Here is an 8,571-nt window from a genome sequence, read left to right on the forward strand (position 1 = left end):
CTCTCCCTGCCAGTCCGATGATACGGCTTTCGCGATTGGGCGACAGCAGTAAGTCTTGTTTGTGGGAGGAGGAGGAGGGAGGGAGGGAGCCGCCGGAGCGCCACGTTTGCAAGGTGGTTCGGGTTTCTTTGGAGACGGGGCCGGGAAAAAAAAGCAGTCGGAGAAGATGGGCTAGGAGCATTGAAAAAAGTCCCGAGGAAAATTCCCAGCGCCAGCGTGGTGTGGCTCTGTTGCCTCATGACCCGAAGTGACACCCCTGGGCGCTAGCCCTTGTCGATCCTATGCATGTTGGCTTTGGAGTTCGTCCCAGTGAGTTTACTCTTAAGTAAACAGGCAAAAGATCGAGCGATAAGACAAACCTTATTATGGATAACAGTATTTACTGTGCAGGTAAATATTGCTACTGAGAACGACTGAGCTACTCTCCAAGGGGACGACGTGTCCACAAAAGCTTACATTGAAATGTAATTGTTAGTCTTCAAGGTGCCACATGTTTCTGTCTTTTGTTGTTTCTTTGGATTTTGCCTGATATGAAGAGGTCCAGGATGGCTGCCATCCCCCAAATGTCTGTCTACAAGTTTCATGTATCTTGTATCTCTAACCCACGTTAAATCTTGGGACATTTGCACCACTTAAATTATATCCAAATAATATAATGTTTCAAACAATTAAAACTGCTGTAATTCCTCACCCAGTGTTCGTAATTCATTAACGGCTTGCGAGGTTTACTGTGCAATCCATCTTCTACAAAGATAGTGAGACATGCTGCCCAGTTAAATGAAGCTCACTACTTCCAAGCAGGCATTCAGGCATGCCTTCAGGACCATAGCCTTGATCAGGTAGTGCTACTTACAAGACCATGTTTAATTTGTGGATTAAAATCCCTATACCCTCTCCCATGAAAAAGTGTAAATGAGGAGAGGAGACCCCTGGGATGCTCATTCAGCATGCAAGACAGCAAAAGCCACCATCCGTGCCAACCCCACTCCATGGACAATATTTGTTTTTGCTGCTTAAACTTAAAGATTACTGCTCCTGGTGGCTGAGGTTCAAAGACAGTAGGCAGCAGGGGGTGGCACAGGGATGGAGGCACCTCACCCTCACATTTTGAGCAGCTGCCCACTGTTTCATCCACGAGCTGTCACTGGTAGGGAGTGCAGGGGATAAAATGGTCTCATCTTTGCCACGAGTTGGAACCCTCCCTTTTCACCTTCTTGTACAGCCTACAAACTGACAGCAGCCAAACCAGCAAGTTTTCTTAATCACCATCTACCACTGCCAGTATGTACCCCAGTGTTTAAACACCTAAGCAATGGTTCCCAACCTCTTTTATTAGAAAACTCAATATATGATGGAGAAATACCAGATGGAATATTTTGGAATATAATGTTTGGACTGCTTATAGTTACCCTAATAGGGCTACAAATTCTGTGCCAATGCTAAATGTTGAATTATATGCCAGTCCGGAATCTGTTACACAGCGTGAGGAATATGTGGCTGCCCAAATGTAGCTGAACTATAACGGCCTTTGTCCCTGAACATTGGCTACGCTGTCTATTGCTGAACAATACTGTAGTCCAGTACTTTAGCCTGGGGGCCGTACCTTCTGCAACTCTGCTGTAACAGGCTTCCAGTTTATTCGCGAAGGCTTTCACAGCCTGGATCTAATGGTTGCTGTCCTCTGAAGATGCCGGCCACAGAGACTGGCGAAACGTTAGGAAGAACAACTTTCAGAACATGGCCAAAGAGCCCAAAAAACCCAGAACAACCATTAGGCTTCCAGTTTGTTGCAATCTGTGTAGGCATAACCCTTCATAAGCATAAGATTGCTCAGAATGGTAGAGTTATGGAACAGTGGCAAAAGCTGTGGCACAGCAATACCAGAAAGCAGCTATTGTCCAAAGATCCAATATCTAGAGAAGTGAATATTTGCTTTCCAAATGTTGAATGCTTTTCAAATCCACCATCTCAACATCATGTTATTTAGCTATACAGTAAATATGAGAGTTGAATGAATTTTTTCAGGTACAGTTCCCCCCTCAGGGGAATAGAAAATGGAACAGGGCAGAGAATAGGATATTACTGCTAATTCCCCACTTGAACTCCTTAGAAAGAGACCAAAAGGTCATTCCTACAAGGATGAAAATTTAAATTCATATTATTTGCAACTTTTGCAGAACAGAATCCTGATGTGGGTAAACTTTACAGGTAGATCTGCCCATGGGGATAACAGCACTGGCTAAGAGAGTGGTAGCTTTGATGGATAATAAAGTGCTATACTGGGGCGGGGGGGGGTTACCCAGTGTGGAAAGAGTAATGGATTAAGACTCAGGAGGCTTGGGTTCAATTCCCTGGTTCTGCCATAAAAACTCACTGGGGGGGGAGGGGGAATGGAACTGGTAAAACTACCAGTTAAGAACCTCACTTACCTTTAAAATCTATTAGGGTCATTATAAATTATTTCTAATTTGACAGCACATAACAACAAGTATAGAGAGATTGTGTAGAAATTCCATTTTAATTATCCTTTTGTCTAATGAAGAAAAATAATGCTTCAATAGAATAATGGACTCTGGTGCTCAGTCTGCCTCAATAGCTTGATGCTTCTTCATTTATTTCAATGATTGAGTCTACATATAGTACTCACAATAAGATCCCTATAGCAGCTGGCTTGTAAAAATTGCTCACTCACATTCAGTGTAAAAATACCATTTTCTTAATCCACTGCTTTATCAGTGACTCATATGAGTTTTATGTGTATGCAAGAATTGTGTAAAAGAATTTCAAATACTAGGTTGCAAAACTGGCTGTGATTTGGGTAACAGTAGGCTTAAGCAGGCAGTACTGTATATGAAAGGCTAGGCTGTATATTGTCTCCAAGCTTATTTAACTTATATGCAGAATACATCATGCGAAAGGCAGGACTGGATGAATCCCAAGCCGGAATTAAGATTGCCGGAAGATATATCAACAACCTCAGATATGCAGATGATACCACTCTGATGGCAGAAAGTGAGGAGGAATTAAGGAACCTTGTAATGAGGGTGAAAGAGGAGAGCGCCAAAAATGGTCTGAAGCTCAACATCAAAAACTAAGATCATGGCCACTGGTCCCATCACCTCCTGGCAAATAGAAGGGGAAGATATGGAGGCAGTGACAGATTTTACTTTCCTGGGCTCCATGATCACTGCAGATGGTGACAGCAGTCACGAAATTAAAAGACACCTGCTTCTTGGGAGGAAAGTGATGACAAATCTAGACAGCATCTTAAAATGCAGAGACCTCACCTTGCCAACAAAGGTCTGCATAGTCAAAGTGATTGTTTTTCCAGTAGCAATGTATGGAAGTGAGAGCTGGACCATAAAGAAGGCTGACCACCAAAGAATTGATGCTTTTGAACTGTGGTGCTGGAGGAGTCCCTGGACTGCAAGGAGAACAAACCTATCCATTTTGAAGGAAATCACTCGTGAGTGCTCACTGGAAGGACAGATCCTGAAGCTGAGGCTCCAATACTTTGGCCATCTCATGAGAAGAGAAGATTCCCTGGAAAAGACCTTGGTGTTGGGAAAGTGTGAAGGCAAGAGGAGAAGGGGACAACAGAGATCGCTGGACAGTGTCACCAAAGCTACCAACATGAATTTGACCCAACTCCAGGAGACAGTGGAAGACAAGAGGGCCTGGCATGCCCTGATCCATGGGGTCACGAAGAGTCAGAGACAACTTAATAACTAAACAATAACAACGAATTATGAAAGACTGGTGAACATTGAGGATTTATGGGGTGGAAAATAGTGCAGAAACGGGGGTATTGTTTGCTTTTCATAACTTTCCCTCTTCTACTCCTAACAATATTTATTCCCTACCTTCCATATTTCTGTTGCCTCATATATTTGTTTTGCTTTTTACTGATATGTTCCATAAAAACATTTTCTATCCCACATAGAGACTAACACTGAGTATTGTTTTAGTATCCATAGTTACTTTACAGTCTCTTTCCACAAAGGAAATAAGGAAGACCAGGGAATTTACAAATGTTTGTAACAACCTGCTTATTTGTCAAAAATAGTCCATATAAAATGAGCATTTATAGGTGTGCAGAGGCAAATGCACTCAGAGCAAATTCAAAAGCAACAACAGATCACCTAATGTCCACACCCACATTGCTACTTTCTAGCAAATTCTTACATGTACTTGCAAGAGATAGATGTGGTCTAATTCCTACTCTGACCAGAGATGGGAAATTCTGCTTTTCTGGAGCATTTATTACCTCATTATTTCCCTTAAAATTTGCTTCCTAATTGCAGCAATTAGTTACTAATATTGTAGAGAAAAGATGGCCAGTTTTGGATGTAACTTTTCGTTCACAGCTGCCGCCACTGCGTCTGTCTCTCAGAGAGGAGATATTTATGCTGGGTTGGCTTTGCCTTGCAGACCGTTTTTCACTCAGACCTCATGTTACATTGCATTCAGCTCATTTGCAGGCTGTAAGGAAATTGGTTTTGCCCCATAGCTCCCTTTAATGAGAAAACATTTGGTTTTCTTTCTTCCAAAATTACTATAAGAAGCAAAAAGGATGAAACAGGTTGGCATACTTTGGTGATACCCAGTGGTGGACCCACATTTTTGGAGTACTGAAGCTTGAACTGTTATGAGGACCCCATAACCACCAAGGAGGTCTGGATAACCACTGTTATCTTCTTCAAAGGGATTGTTCCATGACAATTAACCACAATTTTTTTTAAAAAAAGGACTAAAGTCACTTCTGGGCCCCTCAAGGATTGGGGCCCTGAAGCTTAAGCTTCATTCGTTTGATAGTCAGATCTGCTCCTGGTCACATGAGAAAGCAAGATTTACTAGAAAAGGCGAAAATGCTAAGGAACGTTGAAGACAGCTGGGACCGAGGAAGGTCAAACATGAGATGGATTGACAATAAAGAAACCCATGTCTCTTGAGTTTAAAAGAGCTCATCGGGGCTTTTTATGACAGGGCATCCAGGGGCTCACTCATTCATAGAGTTGCCATGAGCTGGAGGCAACTTGACAGCACATAACAAAAACAATAAGTTAAAGGTAAGGAGAAAACAACCAATCCTTTCAAGGAATCCTGCAAATGTACTGAGGAAAAAGAAGGAGGAATTATCTTGTCTTCACCCACCCTCCTGTCCCACCCTATATGAATAGCACATAGCAGACCAGACACACAAAAAACCAATAGGAAGGTATGGGATTGGCATTCCTTATACTGTAACTCATAAAGTTCTTATAAGGAGAATATGGGACGGAGATGGGGTGCTAACCATGTAGAATGCTTTCTTGGAAGAAACACACACACACACACACACACACACACACACACACACATAAACACACACTTGCTTGTTTATTTGTATTGTGAATTGATACTTTATAGTAATTTTACAAATAGTTATGGGTTTTTTTAAGATTGTGACTAACATGTGAGAATACTATGTATTTCTGCCAGGTGTTGTCTGTATGTGTGTGTATGCATGTTTATATACATTTTTTAAAAAATTACAAATTAATAGAATTTGGTTCTAAGATCCGTAGGAGAAGGGATGTCACAAAACGAATGAAATGTAGGCAAATGTTGATCGCCAGCCTCCTGACTAAAGCTGAATCTCTGGAATAATAAGGACCCAATGGTGTATATAGGACTACTGTTAACAGAGCTTCATATTAAGTGATTGAAATGGAACAGAGATGTTTTTTGTCTGTACTTACAGGTCTGTGAAGCTGCTTCTCTACGGACGTGTCTCCCAGTCTGCACTGACAAGAACAGGGAGGAGTCTGCCCATCCCAATGCCCATCACTATCTCTCTGAAACTTTAATTGCATGCAACATTTAGCAAAAGAGGCATACTTTACCAGGGATCTTTCAAATTACCTTCTGCTGAAGCATGTCAAAAATCTGCTAAGTTTGATAAATAAAGATGGATGTAAATGAGTTTTGCTACTTTCTCTCCTTCTTGGAATTTCTGCCTGGGTGGTTGCTTTCCTCTGCTAGTTTATTTTATGCCATAATGTTCAAGGAAACATTGCATTTATCACAGACAGCAGACACCTGCGGAGAGAAACGGTTCTGTCATTAATAATAATTGTAAAACCAATCATATGACAAAATCTGTTCCTTGGTCACAGCCTTCTCCTCATGAAAGCAGACATTAAACTCTCTCCAGGCCTTCTAAGCTACTCAGACACTCAATTCGAGGGTGAAATTCACAACACCCGAGTAGTAAGAAAGCTTTCAGATGAGGAAATGGGAGGCAATTGTTGAAAATACAGGACACAATTGTCTTGGGGACCCACAGAGACCTTGGCTACACTCATTCTCTGTAGAGCTAGTGAAACTAGAAAGCTGGAAAAATATAGGAAAATTTGAGGTTTTGCTTTAAATTTGATGTGCTGTTGACCTGGGCTCCAATCATAACACAACCATTGATTGGGCAAGTCAGTTTCTGTCAGCTTTACTAGTGTTATGTCCAGACTGGAAGTAGTGATCTATCTAGTTTTTTGGGTGTGTGTGTGTGCTTTTTATTTTTTATTTTGGTTGTTATTCTACCTAAGCTTTGCTTATTTGCTTTGGAATAATAATTCCGTCTGGAGTAGAAACTCTGTATGTATGGCACTTTAGGACAGGAAGCTGAGAGTACGCTAAAGTGTAAATTCTGCACTTGAATAAATTTGTTCTTTCAGTTTGGATCATCATTACATTTTATCTGAACGGACAGTGCAAACAAATAATAAACAGGGCAGGAGGCCCACAAAAAGACAACATGCATGTCTATTTTAATGGAGAGACATTGCTTCTTTCAAGAAATAAATTCAATTGAAGTAGGCATCTCAACTGAGTTGTATCTAATACTATATTCAGAATCTTTGTCCTTCAGCTTCCTAAAATTCTAGCTTGACTGTTACAGATGCAAAAGTTTAATTAGATAACAAAAAGGGAAATGCTCATAGTTGAAGTAAATCATCAAAATGGCTTCCGACAGCAGCATATGTAAGGCCAGATAATATTTCTACAGTGACTTACACATTTAATCCTGGTTAGCACACAGTTTCAAGTTTGATAAGTTTTGTTTTTGACTGTCATTTAATTTGCTTAAGCGGCAGGAGTCATAATATTTCAAGTGGATGTTCATGTATCTCCCTACATGTCCAATGGTGTTTCAATGTATAAACTAACCACCCTCAGCTTCCACTTATTATTGTGGTTTTATCAGCCACTGAGACTGTAACACAGATCTTGATTAAACTACAGAAAAGTAAAACAAGAAGACAAAGTCTACATCTATGATATAATAGCAAACAACAGTGTTGTGAAGTGGGAAAAAATTAGTATGATAAGCTGAATATCCTAATACCCAGAGAACATTATTGCAAATGTCAATGAACTGGACCATTTAATTCCTTGCCAGTGAGGTAGTGTTAGTGGTCACATTAAAGACTGGTTTTCTGAAGAAGAGGGGGAAGTGCTTTTTAGTTTGCAAAATGGAATTATATATGAAATAAGCATTACACTGAAGGTCCTTCATGACAGAAAACTGTTTGTGTCAAACATGGTTAGCTCAGTAGTGTTGATGGCTCTTCTTTAAGGTTCTAAGGCTCCATGCGCCAACCATAAATAATTATTTAACAACTAATAGGGCAAGGCCAAGAATATAATAGCTTTTATGTTGAAATTAACATCAAGTGATCTGTAGACATCTGCTCTGCAAGCCAAATGTAGTCTTCATGTTGCATGTTTTGCCTCACTGCCTCAAAATAACAAGCAGGCTTTCTATTTGGAGGGGCAGTTTTCCTTGTTAAAAATGAAGGGGGAGGGAGCCTACTGAAAGAAAATTGCTTACACTGTAAGGATCAAGAGCGTGGTGAACATTAAATAGCCTTGCAAATTTAAACAAAGCTAGATGGAAACAGTTCCAGGTTTGCAGATGCATTTGCTTCCTGAGATCTCTACAGGATTCTTTAAGACAGATATAAAGATTTTGCTCATCAGTTTTTTTCCTTATGGGGGAGGTGTTTTGGCTCTGCCATCCCTGAGGGGTGGGCATGTAAATATCTGCATCAGTGGCTCTAGATTCACACTGCCTTCCCTAAAAGTCAATGGTGATGGTAAGGCACAGAAAAGGTTTTGGTTCTAAAGATGAAATTAGATCCGATACAGCATCAGCCCTCTTTCAGGCTCCCTTTCCCTTTTTGCTTCATTTAAAAATCCATACAAAACTCATAACAATTCCAATCCTATAAGTGCTAGATTGGAATTCTGATGGATAACTGGGGGTAGAGTCAAGGAATTTTTTGCACTTGTTTAAAAATAAGAGCAGCTGTGGGAGAAAAGACACCTAATTTTTTCCAGAGCTGTGGCACTAGGAAAATGGAATGTTTAATTTCCCTGCAGCTGTTTGGCAGAACTGAAGGGTTTATCTAGAATAGAGCATTTTCCACTCAAGTTGTACTTGTTTTGTCACTGATGTTTTTTCCCCTCCCATCCACATGATGCAAGGCTATTCTCAGTTCAATCAGTGATGAAATCCGTGATTTTTAAAAT

The 8,571-nt window shown here is 40.6% G+C and overlaps 1 long non-coding RNA gene across 2 annotated transcripts; it reads left to right on the forward strand.

Annotated features, from left to right (window-relative positions):
• The first annotated feature begins 79 nt into the window (after positions 1–79).
• On the forward strand, positions 80–7,213 carry LOC140703114 (uncharacterized). Of its 2 annotated transcripts, none has more exons than XR_012082449.2 (2): positions 80–390; positions 5,744–7,213. It is a non-coding gene; the product is annotated as an uncharacterized LOC140703114 (long non-coding RNA). The 2 variants fall into 2 exon arrangements; XR_012082450.2 differs by having other exon boundaries at positions 80–309.
• Positions 7,214–8,571: the final 1,358 nt, after the last annotated feature.

Source organism: Pogona vitticeps, chromosome 1, assembly GCF_051106095.1.
Source record: "Pogona vitticeps strain Pit_001003342236 chromosome 1, PviZW2.1, whole genome shotgun sequence".
NCBI lineage: Eukaryota > Metazoa > Chordata > Lepidosauria > Squamata > Agamidae > Pogona > Pogona vitticeps.